General features: G+C 44.6%; 1 protein-coding gene and 1 long non-coding RNA gene across 4 annotated transcripts in view; one reads left to right on the forward strand and one right to left on the reverse strand.

Annotated features, from left to right (window-relative positions):
* The window catches only part of pacsin1a (protein kinase C and casein kinase substrate in neurons 1a), a 47,572-nt gene that overhangs the window by 20,518 nt on the left and 7,591 nt on the right, over positions 1 to 19,463 (reverse strand). The window contains exon 1 of one of the 2 annotated variants that reach the window (XM_077018755.1): positions 867 to 1,060. The exons of the other annotated variant lie outside the window; for it this stretch is intronic. The gene's annotated coding sequence lies outside the window, so the exon portion shown is untranslated. Of the gene's footprint in view, positions 1 to 866; positions 1,061 to 19,463 lie in introns of those variants that run through there. 2 annotated transcript variants of the gene reach the window in all.
* LOC143526238 (uncharacterized) lies at positions 8,033 to 11,139 on the forward strand. 2 transcript variants are annotated; one of them, XR_013133834.1, is made up of 3 exons: positions 8,033 to 8,181; positions 8,297 to 8,478; positions 9,973 to 11,139. It is a non-coding gene; the product is annotated as an uncharacterized LOC143526238 (long non-coding RNA). The 2 variants fall into 2 exon arrangements; XR_013133835.1 differs by lacking the exon at positions 8,297 to 8,478.

A 19,463-nucleotide genomic window follows, 5' to 3' on the forward strand; every position in this document is an offset into this window, starting at 1 on the left:
CCGTAAAGCTTACAGTGGTCCACACCGTAAAGCTTACAGTGGTCCACACCGTGAAGCATAGAGTGCTCCACACCTTGAAGCTTACAGTGGTCCACACCGTAAAGCTTACAGTGGTCCACATCGTGAAGCATAGAGTGGTCCACACCATGAAGCTTACAGTGGTCTACACCATGAAGCTTACAGTGGTCCACACCATGAAGCATAAAGTGGTCCACACAGTGACGCTTACAGTGGTCCAAACAGATATGAAACCAAACAGCAAAAAACAAACTAATACACAGATAGCTTTTCAGCTGTATAACTAATGGTACATTCATCACAAACACAAGCTTCTGGATTTGTGTTTTTTGCAGTGAATGAAGCTGCATGCTCCTCACATTTACAAGCTAAAGCAGTTCTACAAGTGTATGCTCGTCTCCTATTTGCCTAAGATGGCCCAACCCCATCTGGGTCCTAAAGCAGGTCATATTCACAGATGCCCTGGCAAGCGATGTATGGCTATGTTTTTAATCAAAACATTTTATGACATAAAAACACAAACAATGCAGATTTGTGTTTTTATATGTTTGGAAATGTACCAGACATCACATCAATCCATCAATCATCAATATCTATTCATATCTTCACATCTCTATTATTATGTATATTCAAATAATGTCTATCACAAAAGTACCATTAGATGTTGCTAAGCACACAAGTACAGAATGGGAGTCTACAGACCGAAGTAGATTTCCAATTGTATTCTGTAAAGGCTGAATTCTCACAGAACTACAGAAGACCATAGAGACACAGTCCTTCCCCAGAGCAGAGGGCTCTAAGAAGCTCTTTAATTGTCTCCATGGCATGTATCACATCCAATCACTTACCAAAAGTGAACCCATCTGTGCCACAAACTGTGTCACAAAACCTTCAAAAAGAAAAAAAACTAGAAAAAATCTAGTAAACTCCAGATGCAGTATCTTCTTAGACTATATGCTGACTACATCTGGTGGTTTTGGTATAAACCTGTGCCCCACACAGCCCTTCTGAGAGGGATAATCCAGCAATGTTCCTCTTGAATGGCTTATACAAAGCAAGGGTGGGGGGTGTAGTGTCAGAGGGATAGAGAGAGAGAGAGAGAGAGAGAGAGAGGAAGAGAGAGAGAGGGAGAGAGCGTGCGAAGAGTCTAAAACAGAGGGAGTCTGTTTGAAAGCCAGAGAGCCCATGCTGGATTCGTCCGAGCGAAGCAGAGAGATAGCACTCATCCACAGAGGGCACAAGAGTACAGGCTAATTGGTTGCCATGGTGAGGCAGAGGCTGAGACTACTAGTCTCTGAGAGGACTGCAGAAACAGCCTCCATTGTAATGAATGGTGCTTGTAGGAGGCGGAGCCTAGATGGGGGTTGTGGAAACCACCTCATGAGTGACAGAAACATCCCACTGCGTGATGCAATGAGGCCTTTAGGATTCAGTTCATTAGTGTCTGTGAAGAATACCAGGGAGACATGATCAACAAAACCTAACTGTTCCCTTTACACAAGCCAGTATCTGAGTGACTTCCACTTCACAATAACAGCCAATCAAAGGACAAGGCTACGCAGTCTGTCAACATCAAAGTGGTCTGCTCAAACCATGGCATGCTTGGGTCTGTGTAGCTGGTGAGGTGAACACACAATGTCTCTCTGTTGATTGGATTAGACTGGGCCTTGGTCCACCGATCAGGGCCGGGCAGAACGGCATCGGTTTATACATACGGACATCAGCAGGCAACAAAACACACATTCACTGGAGAAGATGATTATAAATGAGACCTCTCACTGTCAGGCCTTCTCAGCATTGCCCTTCTTATAGCTGTGTTTACATCTGGTAAATATGGTGTCTTGCTGTCAAGTCAAATGTATTTATATAGTGCTTTTAACAACACATGTCATCACCAAGAAGCTCTACAAACATTTGGTGCAGATCCCTAATGGACAAGCCAGGGGCGACAGTGGCGAGGAAATCCCCCCTGAGCAGAACGAAGGGCCTGAGTTCACAGGCGAGAAGAACATGAACACCGTCGACTTCTCTGACCTGGTTACCAAGCACTGCTCAACAACTTCATTGCACAACAACACCCGGACGCAGGGACCCATGTTTTGGCATGCAGCACGTTTGAGGGCGGAAGCATCCTACATAAAAACAGCAAAAGAGCGGGAGAAGCTGACCAATGGGAACGGCTCTGCAGAACATAGAAAAAAAAAACTCATTATGACTCATCACTTTAGAGTCACCCAAGAGTGCTGGAAGATTCCTCTAAACTAGAGCCCTGACATCTTTACAGATCCACTAACCCTATACCCTTTCATAACACATTAAAGCTTCTAACTCATCTAAGGAATCAAAAAGAGCTCGCAGTTTTAATAGGTCTAAGCTAGCATCTTCCATTACATAAAACTGTTGACTTGTTTTATCTGCATTCATCAGTGTGAGATCAATAGGCAGCCCATTGCTAACAGCAGGAGCTGGCCTAGTTTTGGAAGTTAAGCCATTTTGGTCTTCAAATGTGCACATAACCTAATATGGCACATAACTGATTCTGTCTATGACAGTTCTTCAGTAAATCTGTGACTGTGTTGCTAGCATGGGCGAGACAGTCCTGCTCTCGGGAACATAGACGCTCGGGAACATACAGCCCACTAAGGCAGGACAAGTGAAAAACAGACAGGACCACTGAACTACAGAGAGGACAACAGATCAACAGACAGGACCACTGAACAACAAACAGGACCACTGAAAAACAGACAGGCCCTCTGAACAACAGACAGGACCTCTGAACAACAGAGAGGACCACTGAACAACAGACAGGACCACTGAGCAACCAGATACCACTGCAGTTATTGGGCCTGTTGTTAGTCCACAATAATGACTCAAGAGTTCATTCATGACCCAATATTTTTACACATGTACCAAAGGTGAATTACACTTTAAAGCCCAAACTAGAGCAGACAGCAGAGCAGCATACAGAGCAGACACCAGAACAGACTACAGAGGCAGCGGGTGTCTGTCCTGTCCTCGCTAGCTTGAGTGATGGTAATGATGCCATACAGCTGGGCAAAGAAGTGAAGCAGGTTCTTAAAAAATTAAGTCATCATCTGTTAAAATGATGCAAGTATTTCTTGGTATGTCCTGTGGGTCTTTTGTTACTTGGTCAGAGAGAACACACACACACACACACACACACACACACACACACACACACACACACACACACACACACACACACACACACACACACACACACACACACACACACTCACGCAAACCTATTATAGTAAGCTGATTTCAGACCTCTGCATTTACTAAATCCCCCTTATGTGCAGGGAGGAACCCATAGCAATGGTTTATATATGTCATCAGATATCCGATTTTCTTTAGTAAACCGTTTGGTAATAAATGCAGTCATTTCTGCTTAAACGGAGTGCAGACTGAAAGACAAAGTTGACCAAAAGACCAGGACAAAAAAACAGTGCAGGGAGACAGGGCAGGGAGACAGGGCAGGGAGACAGGGTGGGCGATTATGATGACGGAGGTGTGGCAGGTGTCTCATGGTAGGAGGCTGTGGGGTACGGTGAGGGAGAGAGAGAGAGAGACAGAGAGAGAGAGAGAGGGAGGAGGGGGAGAGAGAGAGAGAAAGGGAGGGAGGGAGAGAGAGAAGGGGAGGGTAGAAGAGAGAGAGGGAAGGAGGGGTGGGAAGAGAGAAGGAGAGGGAGGGAGAGAGAGAGAGGGGGGGGGAGGGGTGGGGGAGAGAAGGAGGGAGAGAGAGAGAGAGCAAAGGTATGGGGGTATGGAGCAGGCAAACGAGTGGTCCAGTGTGTGACCACTAGATGAACAGAACATGTGATCACTTCAGCTGCACGTACATTAAGCCCAGAATGTGTCAGTATGAGATAAAGGCCGTTGCTGGGAGACAGCACTGCCTTGCAGGCAGAAGGAACACAGCCTGGTAGGCAGAGCTGCGGCTAAGCCAGTCATGTGAGTGCAGGTTCCAGAGGTCAGATGGGATGAGATGGCTGTGGGCCATTAAAGAGGATTAATCAAGCTGGCGAGAGCGTGCGGGGAGAGCGGGAAAGAGGCCGACAGAGAGGACGGCTACACTGACTTCATATGATGGAATCAGCCGACAAAACCTGCTTAATCGTGTCTCTCACAACAGAATGAGCCGATCGTGAAAGCAGCAGACAAAAAGAGAGGTGACAGGGATGGAGGGAGGGATGGAGGGAGATGGAGGGAGGGATGGAGGGAGATATAAACGGCTGGATGCTGTTTGTGCTCCGGACAGGAGGTGCCTGCGGGCATTTCTCCTCTGCCCATTCCAATCACACGGACACCTGAATCAGATCCAAACACACCCAGAGCGAAGCCTTCCATGGCCCTGTTTCAGAGCAAAATAAACTCCCCGCTCCTCTGACACTCCTATTGCCCAACTGCCTTCCTAAAAAAATCTCACTCAACCCAGATATGTCCTCCACGATTTCAGGATCCCAGCTGACATAAAAATCATTAGAGGCAGGCCGACAGCGTGCGATGCCAACCTGGTGGCATTGGTATGAGAGAACACTGATGTGTCATAACTGCTCCCTCCTTCATAACTCAACCAGCACTTTATAAATTCACTATGTGATGGACTACGGTTCGAAAAAATGCAATACAACTCGTTGGATTTGTTCAAAATGCACTCATGATGACAACAAAGCCACCAATTTAACAACTCTGGTCGCCTTCGGTTTGAGCTGTGAATTCACAGAAAAGTGAGCTGTCATGCTCTCGCCAGTAAAAGCACACAGAGTCATCCAGGTCACAGTCTGATGCTCTCGGGCTGCTACAAAGCTGACATGCCCCTGCACGAGGTAACGAACAAGCACAAAAACACTGAATAACACAACAACCTCCAATCGACACCCCCTGCTGTCTCAGCGGGTTCTCCTACCCCACCCCCTGTCTCGGCAGGTTCTACTACCCCAAGTACCAGCCCTAACCTCCACAAGCTCGTTGCTGACGTGTACCCCATTAGCAAACGTAGAGTGTGTGATGATCATTGCTTCACTGTCATTCTGTCATCCTGATGAAGATTAAGTGACAGGTTCGTGGATAAGCAAACATTTCCCAAAGCAGACACAGGAACATGAGGATGTCTAGACTTGAGTATTATTTGAGAGCGTTTCTCCATCACCACTCATCAATCTTCTCCTAAAGAGCCAATCACTGTCCTGCCAGAGAGCTCGTAAAAGGGCCCATCGTGAACCCGACTGTGACCTTCACACGTCTGTGACCTTCACGTGTCTGTGATCTTCACGTGTCTGTGACCTTCACACGTCTGTGAGCTTCACACGTCTGTGAGCTTCACATGTCTGTGAGCTTCATGTGTCTGTGACCTTCACACGTCTGTGACCTTCACACGTCTGTGAGCTTCACGTGTCTGTGACCTTCACGTGTCTGTGAGCTTCACGTGTCTGTGAGCTTCACGTGTGCCTCTATATTCATCCGACCCTGTGCTATGCAGTAAATGGCCCCTTCCTGTGCAGTGGCCCTGGGAGAATTGCGTTTGTCAAACTTTCACACGACCGGTCTGCTCTTGTTCAACAGGGTACACTGCTGTGCGGGGACAGACTGTCCTAACCCTCCGGAGACACCGTCACTCTTCCCTATCCGCCGCCTGCTGCATGTCCCGGTGTCTTCCTCAAGCTTCAGTATGGGACACCGTCTCCCTGCCTGCTTGATGTCATGCTCCCTCATGCTAGGCAGCGTGTTGCCTGTATGTTTCTCAGGTCATTTCTTCACAGTGTGAAGTCTCAGGAACTAGGCCACACAAGCCGTCGTGACATTGACTGTCAGTACATGGTGAAGAATTTCTGCCTTCTGACCTTCAATCCACCTTCATCGTGTGCCTTACAGACTGGGAACCTGTCACGTGCACTCAAACGTCTATTTTTGCATCTGTGCTTAATGACTACCTTCCTGCCTCCTGGTTCTTACTGACAGGCTGGATCTGAACATTAACATCAACAGTATTGAAGGCCATTATCTGGAATTAGACAGATGAATGTGGTCCAGGAGCTGGGTGAGAGTTGTGTTTGACGCAGGGTTGTGATCAGGCGTAGAGAACACAACCGCAACAGGCCGAGTCGGAGTCTGCATGCTTTCATTGTAATGTAGATCTAGTTCGGTCTGTACGACATTCTGTTCCATCAACCAATCACTTCAAATGTTCAAATGTCTGGCTCCCTTTTTTCCTCCTTCTTTCTCACTCTCTCTTTCTCCCTCTTTATGTCCTTCTTTATCTATCTGCGCTGAAGAGAGCTATTCACCTCCCTGTTGCTCTGAGACATCCAATCAAATTCAAGCGCAGACCCATTTTGTGCTTTTGTCAGCCTGTCACTACATGGTCCTAATGCACGCTGTGCACACCACCCAGCTGCTCAGTGACTGAAGTTTGATGACGAGCTCGAGAGTTTACCATAGTCAAAGTCTTTATTAAAGCGAGATTATGAACAGGACAATGGCTTCCTGTTGTCATCACCCAACAGAGCACACAGCTTCAAATTAGACTACGTCAACATTAGCCTACATCTACCTCAAAACACACATAATTAAGATTCATTCTGTTACGATAACATAATTAATCCTTCCTAGGTTTTGACTGCATAGTTACTATATGTGACAAACAAGCTGAAAAGCCTAAAAATATTCTGAGCTGTGAAACAGAGTTTGTGCAGATTCAGATATGAGGAACTTCACATAATGGCGTCAGAACCAGGGAGTCTGCAATGCAAGCATTTCAGTGGAGAGGGTGGACTCACCTCGATGTTTAAAAACATACTTAAAGCAAAAATATATCATGATGAATATCAAAAATGAAATTCTAAGTAAGTAATCAGGAAAGAGCCTCAACATCCACTAATCAAAGCTACAGGTGTTGAAAATGCCCTCATTAGAACTCCATATATTCAATGTGCATAGAATCATCTCACATGATCATTTATCGACTCTTTGGGAGGATTTATCAGACCAAAAGGTGTCAGTGCATTTCACAGTACGTCCCTGAACACTATCTCAACAACAGCGGCAACAAATATTTGAGTATTTCTATCGTCATGGTGCACTATGGTAGCTTAGCAGTGCAGGAGAGATGAACTGACTACACCCATCAGGTGGGCACACACACATCTCCACATAAACATTCTATGAACACGTGATGTTTTCCGCTCTCACATTCCTGTCACACGCTGCTCTGCTATCTACTTACACCACCACATCCATTCACACAGTCACCATAGCAACAGGGGATACCTTCCTAGTAACATACAGACCACATACACACAAACACACGTGCATGCATGCTTGCTGGCAGTATCTGGCAGAAGCTTCTGTCATAACTGCAAGCAAACGCGCACTTGCTCACACACACGCACACACACACACACATCACAAAGCAGCCCATTCCATCTCTCGACACCATCCTAGTGGAAATACGAACGTAAGGCAAGGGAAAGACAAACAGAAAGAGAGAAGACAACTGCAGTAAATGAAAGTCTTGTACTAAATAAGATGCTATATGAAATGAAAAGCCATTGATTTATTATTGCTCCTCTTTTGTTCTGCTGGTAAAGAACCCTTGGTTCTAGCACCAAACTGAAGCCAGGTCAGCTTTAGCAAGACAGCCTGTAGTCTCCTGCTCTTATCGTAAGAGTGAGCTCCTCTCTCCTCCCAACACGCCCAGGCCAGCCACACGCTGAGGCAAGAGCACGGTGGAGAGGCACTGGGGGAGGAGCGTGGGAGGAGGCACACGCGGGCTGGGCACACGCGGGCTGGGCACACGCGGGCTGGGCACACGCGGGCTGGGCACACCCTGGCTGGGCACACCCTGGCTGGGCAGACTCCAGCTCTGAGGGGCTGTCGTGCCATGCAGAGACTGGAGCACAGAGACCGGGTGCCCAGTGGGGCTTACATAACCCTCCTCTCCTCCTGGTGACATGAACAGACCTCACAGTACACAGAGAGAGTGAGACAGAAGGAGACAAAGATACACAAAGAGAGCAAGAGAGAGATACTGAGAGAGAGATACAGAGAGAGAGAGGGATACAGAGACAGAGAGAGATACTGAGACAGAGAGGGAGAGATAGCAAGATGGCGGGGAGATGCAGGAGGCTAATATACCTACAGGTAAGAATAGCACTGATCATTTCATGTGTTCCTACACCCACTGCAAAACTGTGCCGTCTCTCTCTCTCTCTCTCTCTCTCTCTCTCTCCCCATCTCTCTCTCCCTAAATGTATAGTAATATGTACAGATCTAGGTGGCATGGTGGTGTGGTGGTTAGCACTGTTGCCTCACAGCAAGGTGGTCTGGTTTCGATTCTCGGTCTGGGCTGCTCTGTGTGGAGTTTGCATGTTCTCCCTGTGCCTGCGTGGGTTTTCTCCGGGTACTCCGGTTTCCTCCCACAGTCCAGAGACATGCATGGTAGGTTGATTGATCACTCTAAATTGCCCGTAGGTGTGAGTGTGTGTGTGTGTGTGTTGGCCATGCGGTGGACTGGTGACCTGCCCATGGTGTACCCTGCCTTTGCCCATAGATGCTAGGATTGACTCCAGCCCCCCGGTGACCCAGACTAGACTAACAGAATTAAGCGGTTCAGATAATGAATGAATAAATGTACAGATCTAAAAAAGATTCCAGGGAATAACTGCTGAGTATTGTGACAAAAGATTTAGATGTAGTTAAAACTGCACTGAAGTACACAAGTTTTCCACAGAAACAGGACACAAGATGCTGCATTTTGCTTGCACAGCCCATAAAGGACCTCTGTCCAGATTGTCCTGACTCTCTGGAGACCTTCTGTACTTCACTTCAGTTTAGACTACCCAGTCTTTTTTGAGCAGTGTGTGTGTGTGTGTGTGTGTGTGTGTATACAGGGGTTGGACAATGAAACTGAAACACCTGGTTTTAGACCACAATAATTTATTAGTATGGTGTAGGGCCTCCTTTTGCAGTGGGCATTGTCATCCTGATACACGGCACCGCCTTCAGGATACAATGTTTGAACAATTGGATGCACATGGTCCTCTAGAATGGTTCGGTAGTCCTTGGCAGTAACGTGCCCATCTAGCACAAGTATTGGGCCAAGGGGATGCCATCATATGGCAGCCCAAACCATCACTGATCCACCCCCATGCTTCACTCTGGTCAACAATCTGGGTGGTACGCTCCTTTGGGGCTTCTCCACACCGTAACTCTTCCGGATGTGGGGAAAACAGTAAAGGTGAACTCATCACAGAACAATACATGTTCAAATTGTCCACAGCCCAAGGTTTGCGCTCCTTGCACCATTGAAACCAAGGTTAGTCATTGGCACGAGTGACCAAAGGTTTGGCTATAGCAGCCCGGTCATGTATACTGACCCTGTGGAGCTCAACGGACAATTTTGGTGGAAACATGAGAGTTGAGTTGCACATTTAATTCTGCCGTGATTTGGGCAGCCATGGTTTTATGTTTTTTGGATACAATCCGGGTTAGCACCCGAACATCCCTTTCAGACACCCTTTTTTACCCTTTGCTGACATTACCCTGGACACCGTGGCTCTTGATACATCACAAAGATTTGCTATCTTGGTCACAGATGCACCAGCAAGACGTGCACCAATAATTTGTTCTCTTTTGAACTCTGGTATGTCACCCAAAATGTTGTGTGCATTGTAATATTTTGAGCAACACTGTGCTCTTACCCTCCTAACTGAACCATCACACTCTACTCTTACTGGTGCAATGTGCAATTAATGAAGATTGACCACCAGGCTGGTCCAATTTAGCCATGAAACCTCCCACACTAAAATGAGAGGTGTTTCAGTTTCATTGTTTAATATATACTGTGATTTATATATACAGACCTTTTCTGTTCTCATACTTTCTGGCTGATGTTTTGGTCGCTTTGGCCTTTTGTCGGTTCTCTCACCATAGAGGGAGCAACAACCCACTACGAGTGTCTACAACCCACAGAAGTTGCTCAGGTAGTGCAGCTCATCCAGGATGGCACATCAATGTAAGCTGTGGCAGGAAGGTTTGTTGTGTCTGTCAGCACAGTGTCCAGACCATGGAGCAGATAGCAGGAGACAGGCCAGTATACCAGGAGACACAGAGGAGGGACCGTTGGAGGGCCACTAACTCCTCCTTTGTGCAAGGAGGAGCAGGAGGAGCAGTGCCAGAGCCCTGCAAAATGACCTCCAGCAGGCCACTAATATCCATGTTTCTGCTCAAACTGTCAGAAACAGACTCCATGATGGTGGTACGAGGGCCCGACGTCCACAAGTGGGGCTTGTGCTTACAGCCCAACACCGTGCAGGGCGAATCGCGTTTGCCAGAGAACACCAGGATTGGAAGATTCGTCATTGGCGCCCTGTGCTCTTCACGGATGAGATTAGGTTCACACTGAGCACATGACTGTCTGGAGATGTAATAGAGTCTGGAGGCGCCATGGAGAACGTTCTGCTGCCTGCAACATCCTCCAGTATGATCGATTTGGAAGTGGGTCAGTAATGGTGTGGGGAGGGATTTCTTTGGAGGGCATGTGAGACCTCCATGTGCTAGCCAGAGGTACCCTGACTGCCATTAGGTACAGGGATGAGATCCTCAGACCCATTGTGAGACCATACGCTGGTGCAGTGGGGATGAAGGCATTGATGCTATGGACTGGCCTGCCTGTTCCTCAGACCTGAATCCAATCGAGCACATCTGGGACATCACCACCAACGCCACGTTGCACCACAGACTGTCCAGGAGGTGACTGACGCTTTAATCCAGGTCTGGGAGGAGATTCCTCAGGAGAACATCAGCCACCTCATCAGGAGCATGCCAAGGTGTTGTAGGGAGGTCATACAGGCACGTGGAGGTGACACACACACACACACACACACTACTGAGCCTCATTTTAACTTGTCTTGAGGAATTTGCACTAAATTTGGATCAGCCTATTATTTGATTTTCCACTTTGATTTTGAGCATGATTCCAAATCCAGACCTCCATGGGATAGTAATATTGATTTTCATTGATCAGTTTTATGTTATTTTGTTCTCAATGCATTCCGTTATGTAATAAATAAAGAGGTTTCAACTGGAATATTTTATTAATTGAGATCTAGTGTTCCCTTTATTTTTTTGAACAGCATGTACGTATATTATATATATTTACACATACTCCTTTAGTTCTGACTTAACATCCTGCAAATAAACAGTGGCTAATATATTCTTATTCTTATTATTATGATATTGATATTATTAAACACTTCAGAATCCACCAGGATGCTACAGAGACCGTATCTCTTGCTAATCTCCTACAGATGAAACAAATGTCAAAGACATGGTCGTGATGGTTGAGATAAACAACCGTTCAGGTTGTGGTACTGTCGCCTACAACCACTCTAGGTGTGCTACATGTACATTTTTAACACAGACACTAAAAGGTCTAGCAGGAAAGGATCAGCTGTCGTCAGCCATTCCTCCTCATACATTTATGCAGGAGTTCTCAACTGTAATCAGCTAAGAACATTCTTGCTGCTCATTTTGATGAACACCTTTGGGCCATCAAGTGTCATTTAATACTAATTGGATTAATGACAAATCTGTATGTATTGCCAGTTGATGCTACAGCAGCAATGAGGTTAGTTTCCTGGAAGAAAAGACCTGCACCCCACTCTACACTCTCTAGACTTCTGAACCCCATGGAACCAATGCCATGTTTTAAAAATCTACTGCTGCTAGAAATTCAGAAGCACTTTGCTTGTGCAGCAAAGGACCCATGTCCAAAAAATGTCCTGTTTCTCTGGAAACTCTGTGTGCTCTGATATATATATATACACTGCTCAAAAAAATAAAGGGAACACTTAAACAACACAATGTAACTCCAAGTCATCCACACTTCGTGTTCAGATAGGAAGCAACACTGATTGTGAATCAATTTCAACTGCTCTTGTGCAAATGGAACAGACAACAGGTAGAAATGAGAGATTTTCAACTGATTTCAAAGATTTCAAAGATAGGATGTGTTATTTTAGTGTTCCCTTTATTATATATATATATATTTTATATTATATATATATACAAATATATACAACTGAACCAACTCTGTCAGAGCTACAAAAAACTACAGATATATTTTGTTCTGGTTACTGTAAAAGAGAGAGAGAGTCAATAACATTTCTGGCTCTACGAGATCTGCTGTTGTTGTTTACAGCCAACCTGATTGGTTAGCAATACTTAACCCGAGGCAATATGACAATAAACATGGAACTTCCTCAGAAGGTGTTTTGCCAAAGCTCAGTTCTATGTAAAGCCAGCTGATAAACAACCAGCATCCTATTACCAGGAAATCATACAAAAACCAAATGACTTTAGTCAGTTCTCATCAACACATCTTCACAGTAGCAGCTGTTTGCTCTTCTCAGACTGTTAACTATCCTTTAACAAACACTACGTACTGACCACACCATCTACAGACCTGCTTATTCAAGTCTGAAATCTTGGTATCGAAAAAAATGTTTATTGCAAACCCAAAAAAGGAATTAAACTAAAAAACTCTCTGCATACATTTCGTCACAATCACAGATTTGCTCTGTTCAGCTCATATACACTTCTGGAAGACATTTTTAGTCATTCCTAGCCACACGTTTCCCAAAAATACCAAACTCTTGAGATCACCTTCGTTATTACAGAGTGTACTCAGCATAACGTGTTCTAGCATCTTTTACTGTGTTTTATGGACTGACACTTATTTAAAACTCTCCCCTGGGTGAGAGGGAGAGACCCCCAGTCACAGACACACAGCAGCTGACAGTATGTCAGCTCAGTAATGCCCTGCCTTCAAAACATGCCTTTTATTACCAATTAGTCTGTGTGCTGGGAAGACGAAAGATACATCTCGCGACGTCTGCGCACAAACACTCATCCGGGGAACTCAGAAAGAGCTCAGGGAGAACTTTCTCTGCAATGGCAGCACAGTAGAACATGCTCTTACAGAAGACTCAATTAAAATGGCTGTGTAATCATTATCGCATGTCGTTGTGTTAACCTCAGCCCTGGCTCTAGGCATGATCATGGTAGAGACGAAAGCAGCCTGGCCCTCAGGGACCATCAGACCGTCCACAGCCTTTCCCTGTTTCTAATTCCCAACACACCTGAACATACAACACTGAAAAACACTGAATCCTTGTTCTTTTGTGCTGGGAAGACCATGTTAATAGCCACGGGCACCACCAGGGACTTTGAGCCCATTAGATAAACATCCCACTAGGACCCGCCACCTAGTAATACGCAAATTTTTAGAGCCCTTGTCAGTCGCAGGCCCTTAGAATCGTCCTAACTCCACCCCCACCGTTCCACCCATTAAACTCCATGAAAAACTAACAACACAAAGAATTTCAGTTTACATTATAACTCTGAATATTTAAGTCACGTCAACAATTTGTGTTAATGTGTATCATTTTCTGTCCCCGAGCACAAAATACTTTGTTTTACTTTACTGGATTATTCACATATTGTTACAATTACAATCTGAACTTGTTTTTTAATACAGCAGATTTAAGATGCCAGAGGATGGTTGAACTAGATTATAATCTACATGACTTCATTAACATGCTCCATTAATGAGTAACAATGTAATAAGAAAAAGATTTGCTTGGGGCTAGAACAATGATGGTCCATTTAGAGGAAAGATTATGGTCACTCATTACTGTGCTGGAACACAATCACACTGGAACAGCTTGACAGTCATTTGGCGCATATAGCTTATCTCAGAGACACAGCACCCCCTACAGGAACCAAACAGAACTTATTATTGGTCAATATCAAATCCAAGAAAGGATAGATAGGTTGTAGTTCATTCCCATCCTTGCTGATTAATCCATGGTTGAATGGATCAGACTGAATGCTCTGAGTCATTCTGTAATAACTTGTTTTACAGTTTTTCTCAGTCGATTTGGTATATTTCTCACATCATACATTGGCATCACAACAAGTGAATTTCTCAAAACAGTGCTAACTCAATTAAGTACCTGCAAAAGCACATACTTCACTCAAAATTCTTTGTTTTTGCCTCAAAAGCAAACATTTAGGTCAATCAATTTGTCAGTGCCATCAGAACATCTAGTCTATATCTAGTGCTATCAGGATATCTAGTATATTGACTATGCCAGTGCATATGAACAAGGCAGTCAAAATACTTAGTCATGATGTCAGTGCAACTTTAAGTCACAGTCAGTGCAGACTGTATATTCTAATGGAAACTAGCTAAGCTTTTGATTTCAAGAACACTGCACATGTGGTATATCAAATGAAACAATACATGTTACACACAAAATACAAACTTACACAGAACACAAAGTTACACATCACTGTATGTGGGAGGATGATAGAAAGCAATTGGACTGGAATCAAATTTGTACAGCATTATTGTTTGACTGTATTGTTCGCACTGCAATTTCTTGATAAAAACAAATCTGATTGAAATTCAGAAAAGAAAGACAGCTGACTGGAAAACCTGCAAAATTAGAAACTTACTCTACACATTCAAAACAACCTGAGCACATACAGCCTCCTCTTGTTGTCTGAAAATGGAACCTCTGCCCCCCCTATGAGTTCATTATGATGTCCTATATGGTATAAGATTACAAAAATGCAATACAAAAAATAGAATAACATCAGAATTTATGTCAGTGTGCAGCATTACAGCAGAGCCCACATTTCTGAATTTACATGCATGTTTTCTCTTTGAAATGTTTGAAAGATTGAAGACACAGTTGTTCTTCCGATATTCGGCTGCACCCAGCGAGCAGCTTCCACCTTTGTAAGACTTACATGTAAAACATGTAAAAATTGCAAAATTGTTGCCCTTATTTCACTGTTTTGTCCCCTCAACCTTACACCACACAGTCTTACCCCTCTACACCACACAGTCTTACCACTCTACACCACACAGTCTTACCCCTCTACACCACACAGTCTTACCCCTCTACACCACACAGTCTTAACTCTCTACACCACACAGTCTTACCCCTCTACACCACAGTCTTACCCCTCTACACCACACAGTCTTACCCCTCTACACCACACAGTCTTACTCCTCTACACCACAGTCTTACCCCTCTACACCACACAGTTTTACTCCTCTACACCACAGTCTTACCCCTCTACACCACACTGCCTTACTCCTCTACACCACACAGTCTTACCCCTCTACACCACACAGTCTTACCCCTCTACACCACAGTCTTACCCCTCTACACCACACAGTCTTACCCCTCTACACCACAGTCTTACCCCTCTACACCACACAGTCTTGCCTCTCTACACCACACAATCTTACCCCTCTACACCACACAGTCTTACTCCTCTACACCACAGTCTTACCCCTCTACACCACACAGTCTTACCCCTCTACACCACACAGTCTTACCCCTCTACACCACAGTCTTACCCCTCTACACCACACAGTCTTACCCCTCTACACCACACAGTCTTACCCCTCTACACCACAGTCTTACCCCTCTATACCACACAGTCTTACCCCTCTACACCACACAGTCTTACCCCTCTACACCACAGTCTTACCCCTCTACACCACACAGTCTTAACTCTCTACACCACACAGTCTTACCCCTCTACACCACACAGTCTTAACTCTCTACACCACACAGTCTTACCCCTCTACACCACACAGTCTTGCCCCTCTACACCACAGTCTTACCCCTCTATACCACACAGTCTTACCCCTCTACACCAGTCTTACCCCTCTATACCACACAGTCTTACCCCTGTACACCACACAATTTTACCCCTCTACACCACAGTCTTACCCCTCTATACCACACAGTCTTACCCCTCTACACCACACAGTCTTACCCCTCTACACCACACAATCTTACCCCTCTACACCACACAGTCTTACTCCTCTACACCACAGTCTTACCCCTCTACACCACACAGTCTTACCCCTCTACACCACACAGTCTTACCCCTCTACACCACACAGTCTTACTCCTCTTCTTGGCTGTTCACCCTGTACATGACCTCATCTTTCCATTATGAGACTTTGTGATACTGCAGGGTTTAGCATCTATAAATGTTTGCCAATTACAGTAAAGGTTCATGAGATGCACCTCTGACCTATGGATGAGACCATTGCTTGATCTAAACCTTCACAAATTCCCTTTGTGAAGCCTTGATGCCTTAGAGATTAGGACATGTTCAGCACTTTTGCATGTAATTGGAGGGTAACAATTCAACAGACAATCCATACAAAACATATTGATAAACATGACATAAGCAATTGATAATATAAAAAACAAGACAATTGTCCATGACTATGCTATGACTATGTCCATGCTAAATGTGATTGACCTAAATATTTGCTTTTGGGGCAAAAACAAAGAATTTTGAGTGAAGTATCTGCATTTGCAGGTATTTCATTGAGTTTTCTGTTTGCACTAACTGTTTTGAGAAATGCACTAGTTGTGATGCCAATGTAAATCATGATGTGAGATCGACTGAAAAAAAAACTGTTAATTGCAAGGACATGTATATAAACCTAACAGAACTAATCTCCATGAGTTCACTCTGAAGCAAGCCCTAGCCTGGTCTAATAAAGTCTGCTTGACTTTCATGTTCGCTGATGGGTCCTGATACCAATGAATGTTCACCAGATAAAACTGCCAACGAGGACTCTGGGAAACCAGTGGGACATTGCTGAAGCTGGAGTAAGCATCAGAGAAGAGCTTGAAGGACGAACAGGGATGGAACTGAGAGACTCAAGGGTCTGTGTCAGAGGAGGGACACCATGTTCCTCCATAAAAAACTTCCACAAAAAAGAAGGAGACTTGTGTACAGGGACGGGGACATGTGTCAGTCCTGTCACTGCAAGTTGATGCTTTTTACAGGTGTGTTGGGCCTGTGTTCTATAAAGGCAAGATCCTGGACTTTGTCAACTTCTGAGTACTAATTCAACTTTTCATTATTGGTGAAACATACAGTAAAAGGACGCAGTGTGTTTCAAAAACACATGGCAGATGTTGTCTTATGACTCACCAAATAACCACAGAAGGAAAGATTTCAGGAAACATTTAAGGAAAGATTTCAGGAAAGATTTGCTAATGTCAAGCCAACTATTTTCAGGCGTTCCTGTTGGATGCTAGAAGACATCAACGTCACTCAGAACAATTCAACCATGAAAACAAACCAGACTGACCAGATGTCCTTTCAGAACTCAGGACAACTGGATTAAAAAAAACCAAATGCATCGTTACTCAGGAGACAAAATATAATTGCTGAACAGATTCTTCATTAAATATTTACGACACAGTCTGGGAGTGAAGCAGACTTTCCCTCTCAGGGTTTAGGGAAATCCAGCAGCTTTATAATCTTCATGAAGCTACAGAGATTAGGAGAGACTAAAGGATGAGGAAAAAGCTGACAGATATATATCTGATAGATAGATGGATGGATGGATGGATGGATACATTTACGGCATTTGGCAGACGCCCTTATCCAGAGCGACTTACATTTTTATCTAATTTTTATACAAGTGAGCAGTTGAGGGTTAAGGACCTTGCTCAGGGGCACCTCAGTCATGGCCTCAGGTCTGGGGATCAAACCCACGACCCTCTGGTCACAAGACCAGTTCCCTAACCACCAGGCCATGACTGATAGATAGATAGATAGATAGATAGATAGATAGATAGATAGATAGATAGATAGATAGATAGATAGATAGATAGATAGATAGATAGATAGATAGATAGATAGATAGATAGGTGTTGAGCTGGGTCTAATATTCTGCTGTATCTGTGGATTAATTCAGATCATTCCTGCCATAATGGCAGGAAAACAACAGATCTGTTCCAGTGCAGGTTCGTAAGTGAATGGAGTGGAGCAATAGTCCTGACTTCCTGTGCTAATCATGCAAATGTTTCATCCTAAATAATGCTAACGAGTTCCGCTGTTGCCAGAATTCCAAGGAGGTTTCAGGAATAAACCCAGAGTTGTGTTCTTGAGACTAAAGTCACAATAAAATCCCAGTGGTGCTGAAACAGATACTTCCAGTACTGACATTTCTCATGTTTACTGAAACCCCATCAGCTCAAACTGAAGTATCTGTTTAATAAATGTATCACTTTTATATCATTTTCAAGTAAGTTCAGGCTTTTTTAAGTCAGATTTGTATGAGTCACATATGACCATATTCATTACTGACATGCAGGCGGGGCTTTGTGTTAGAAACGGTAGGAGTCCTTCCCAAGCATTCTGATTGGTACAGCATGGTGCTGTTGCCCAGCAGGGGACTGAAGCCCCGTGTGCACAAGAGAGACAGTGTAGGTGCTCACTACTCTCACTACACTCATTAGGGTACACTGGTTGGTCTGCAGTGCACCTTGAAAGGTTATACAGAATATAAAACCTAGTGCTAATTTTCCTCACATATGACAAAACAGACAAAAAATAAATGTATCTGCAGAAGTGAATAATGTGGGAACCGGTTGACTGTGATCTTTCTCATTGCTTTGCCTGTAGGAAAAACAGACAGCTAAAGTCTGAACTAAGATCCTGAAGAAAGCAGTGTTAGTCTAACTACGTTTTTAAGAGTTTTAATACATTTCCTGACAACCGATATTAATGTATGCATGTGTCCGTTCTGAGTTCAGTGGTATTTAGACTGGGTTATAGTAAAAGTCGATGCTGTGATTATTACAACTAACCAGTTATTGATAGGAGAGTCTTTACCAAGTGCATGTGAATTCTTTGTTCCTGTCTGATTTTCTGATCCTGTCGTGTGTGATTTAGAGATAAATGACTGACACAATGAAAAAAAGAGAGGTTCATTCTCCTTCAAGGACGGTCTGCCTAGGGCTTGATTTCCCAGCAGCCTGAGGACATAGCAGTCAGAGATGTTGTGTCCGCTCTGCTCTCCTTCACACACACACACACACACACACACACACACACACACACACACACACACACACACACACACACACACACACACACACACACACACACACTCAGACACATACACACACTCAGACACCCACATACATACACACACACACACACTCAGACACACACAGACACACACAGAGTCAAACACATACACAGAGTCATATCATTGACTGAACAGACACAGTCGCTGTGCAAGACAAGGATAAAGGGAAAGCATCACTGCCCGGCAGTGATGAGACATGCACCTACCAGCCTGTTAGGATTGGTAAAGCAATGCTGGCAGTGATGAGACATGCACCTACCATGCACCTACCAGCCTCTTAGGACTGGTAAAGCAATGCCCGGCAGTGATGTGACATGCACCTACCAGCCTGTTAGGACTGGTAAAGCAATGCCCGGCAGTGATGAGACATGCACCTACCAGCCTGTTAGGACTGGTAAAGCAATGCCCGGCAGTGATGAGACATGCA

Source organism: Brachyhypopomus gauderio, chromosome 10 (genome assembly GCF_052324685.1).
Source record: "Brachyhypopomus gauderio isolate BG-103 chromosome 10, BGAUD_0.2, whole genome shotgun sequence".
In the NCBI taxonomy this organism is placed as follows: Eukaryota; Metazoa; Chordata; class Actinopteri; order Gymnotiformes; family Hypopomidae; genus Brachyhypopomus; species Brachyhypopomus gauderio.